This window comes from Amphimedon queenslandica, unplaced genomic scaffold (assembly GCF_000090795.2).
Source record: "Amphimedon queenslandica unplaced genomic scaffold, v1.1 AMPQUscaffold_10297, whole genome shotgun sequence".
Lineage (NCBI taxonomy): Eukaryota > Metazoa > Porifera > Demospongiae > Haplosclerida > Niphatidae > Amphimedon > Amphimedon queenslandica.
Window position 1 is genome coordinate 2770 of NW_003549432.1, and position 3511 is coordinate 6280.

At 38.1% G+C, this 3511-nt stretch overlaps 1 protein-coding gene across 1 annotated transcript in view; it reads left to right on the forward strand.

Annotated features, from left to right (window-relative positions):
- LOC100634462 (pre-mRNA-splicing factor 38A-like) overlaps positions 1 to 3305 on the forward strand; it is a gene marked incomplete at its 5' end in the record, with an annotated part of 5700 nt that extends 2395 nt beyond the window's left edge. Inside the window, one exon of the mRNA XM_020006170.1 lies at positions 3111 to 3305. The remainder of the gene's footprint in view (positions 1 to 3110) is intronic.
- Between the last annotated feature and the right edge of the window lie 206 nt (positions 3306 to 3511).

Here is a 3511-nt window from a genome sequence, read left to right on the forward strand (position 1 = left end):
AAATAGTAAACTCATTAGGATATGCAGGCTACAGTGATTTTAATTAAATGCGTGGGTGTTGCGCGCTCCTACCCTTCTCTTTTTCTTTTATGGGCTCCTGATATTACTAATGAAATTGATGATTGCAAGTTTTTGTGCTCAACTTATACCATAAACCTTATGCTATTCACCTTTACTACTGGTTGTTATAATAAAGGAATGTACTATCATAACTTCCTGTAGTCACAAGACTATAGAATATTCCAAGAAGTCATCAGGGCTATCTTTCCCCAGGCTACTCTCATTCTCATTCATTCTGACTTCTTCATTTTCTTATCGTTTGTTCTTGCTCTATCTTCATTTACCATCTTCTACCTTTATCTCTCTTCATTTTTCGTTCTTGCTTTACGTACACAATTTTCTTGAAATGGCAACCAAACCATCTTCATCTTCTTCTCCTGGTCTCCTCAAACTGGAGGAACAGCTCACCTGTTCTGTGTGTCTTGACCACTATACCAACCCTAAGACTTTACCTTGTCTACATTCATTCTGTGAGCACTGTCTGGAGGGATTACCTCTGGATAAGAAGAATGAGACCTATTACCTCTCTTGTCCCACTTGTCGTCATTGTACAGAGTTACCAGAAGAAGGAGCAGGAGCCTTTCCTGTAGCATTTCATGTAAACAACCTCAAAGAGATACAAAGTGCAATGAAGAAGACAGCAGTTTTGCCTAATCCTCAAGAAGCCACATGTAGTGATCATGGAAAGCCTTTGGAGCTATTCTGTGAAACATGTAATACAGTAATCTGTGTTACCTGTCAAGTTCATAATCACAAACATCATGAATATGACTTAATTACTGACAGTTATACTAAACACTGTCAAAAGTTAAGAGAATGTCTATCACCAGTTGAGGGAAAGAAAGAAGCACTTAAAAAGGTCCTGTCTGCTCTAGCACAGAGAGAGGGTGAGATCAGAGAGAGAGGAGAAAGAGTCTTAGAAGAAATACATGAAATGGTAGAGGAAATGATGAATGTTCTTCATGAGTCAGAGAGGAAACTGACTGAGCAGGCAAAGAGGGTCACTGATGATAAACTAAAGGTGCTGTCAGAGCAAATGAAATCAGCAGAAATGAGTTTGAGTGTTCTGGAGGATGTTGAGGATTATATGGAAGAGAGTCTGAAGACAGGCAGTCCTCAACAAGTCCTGAGGTGTAAGAAACAGATGATGGAGCGTATGAGTGAAGTTACTGGAGGGATCAATGTGGAGGAGTTACATCCAAAGGAAAAGGCCGACTTTGGATTGAGTAAAGATATCAAATCGCTACATCACATTGGAGATATTATCATACCATCACAATGTAGAGTGAAGAAGATTGATGGTATTACACCTGCTGGCAAAGCAGTTTCTTTTTCACTATCAATGGAGGCACCAGATTCATCTGTTTTGTGTGTTCCCGTCTCTTCTCTGAGGTGTAGTCTAGTACCAGTTGGTAAAGGTGATGAACCCATTGACACTACAGTCACTACCACCAGTACTGATCCCGGAGTGCATAGGATACAGTGTTACCCTTCAGCCAGTGGTACTCATACAGTAAAAGTACAAGTATATGATGTACACCTCGAGGATACCTCACTAGTCATCCCTTTCAATCCTTACCTTGATTACATCACTCCAGTACGTACTATAACTAAGCTTAATGGTCCCTGGGGAGTTGCTGTAACTGATGATAATCATGTTATAATAACTGAGCATGATGGTCACTGTGTAACAATACTGGATAGAGAAGGAAAGAAAGTGAAATCATTAGGAGGGAAAGGAGGAAGTGGTAATGTCAAGTTTTCTGGCCCTTGTGGTGTAGCCATTACTCCAGACAAATTCATTCTTGTATCTGATGATAATCACAGGATCCAGAAGATAAGCATGGATGGATACCGTAAAGCATCAGTTGGTAAGAAGGGCAGTGGACCACTACACTTCAATGAACCTGATGGTATAGCCATTTCTCCTATAACAGGACAGGTTTATATTGCTGATTTTAGTAATCATCGTATACAAGTCTTGAATCCTGATCTAACCTTCTCTCATTCATTTGGTAGTGAAGGATCAGCTAATGGACAGTTTGAGTGTCCAACAGGCATTGCCATTGACAGTCGAGGATTAGTGTATGTTGCTGATAGGAATAATCATCGCATTCAGAAGTTCTCTCCAGATGGAAAGTTTGTGGGTCAGTTTGGTACTTATGGATCTGGTCCTGGACAGCTTATTAGGCCAGCAGGTATAACAATAGACACTGCAGCTACTGGTCTAGTGTATGTTAGTGAATTTGGCAATAATCGTATATCAGTCTTCACTAGTGATGGTGTGTGTGTTAAGAAGTTTGGAAGTGAAGGCAGTAATATTGATCAGTTTAATTATCCTTATGGATTAACATTAGATAAAGATGGATTCTTGTATGTTTGTGATTCTGATAATGGCCATCTTGTTATTTATTAGTTATTAATTATTTCTTTTATATTGTTAATGATCATTATTAGTTAATTATATACTGATACAGTCACTGGTATGTGTACTGAGAATACACTCAACATAACTTCAATAGCACCACAATATCCTAATAACTAGGAGAAGAAATTATTTCTCCTTTTGAAACTATATGATTAGAATACCTGTGCTCATATAATTGTGTGTGTGTGTATTAATATTAGGGAATGTAGTGGAGGGATCTTTAGTATTAAAATATTAAATTGAATTGGCATATAAATTAATAATGTAATTTAATAAATAAAAAATTGAATACTGTAGTTCTAAACCTGCAATACTAGATACAATGCTTCAAAGAACTATAATCCACAGTCCACACAATTAGATACCTTAAGGCCACTATTATTTGCGGGTACTAATTTTTTGCGAGTGGCTTTAAAATCGCAAAAATTAGTACTTGCATTTATTAATAATTTAGGTTTATTAACAGTTATTACTTGGGAAAAAAGAGCAAAATCGCAAAAAATTAGTACTCGCTAAATCAGTACCATTAACAAATCGCAAAAATTTGTCTACTTAAAAATAAGTGGCTTTAAGGTATACTAAATACTAAATCCTCTCCTTTACCTTTCCCCCTACTATACAGATCCCCATGAGTGCTACAGTTCAATGATCATTAGGAGCCCTAGCGCTGAGACACGTACCACTGGATACACTAGACCTTCATCTCAGATCAGCTACTTATCAGAGGATCTACAGACCATACCATCAGTTGAAGTAAGAGCAGCAATATAAGTACCTGCAGCCCCTCTGGAGGAGGTGTGTGTGTGTATAAGTAATGTAATACCTGAGGACTGAGATATCTGCTTGAGGTGAAGCTGAGGGCAGATATCAAGGGACTCAGATATTACATTACTGATACTCACCTCCAGACACACACACACACACTGGCCACTACATATACTGCAGTACTCATGGTACAAGTACATTTATCTGTATCTCATTAATTATGCATGCATGCGTGTGTTCATGTATGCAGGAGCTATC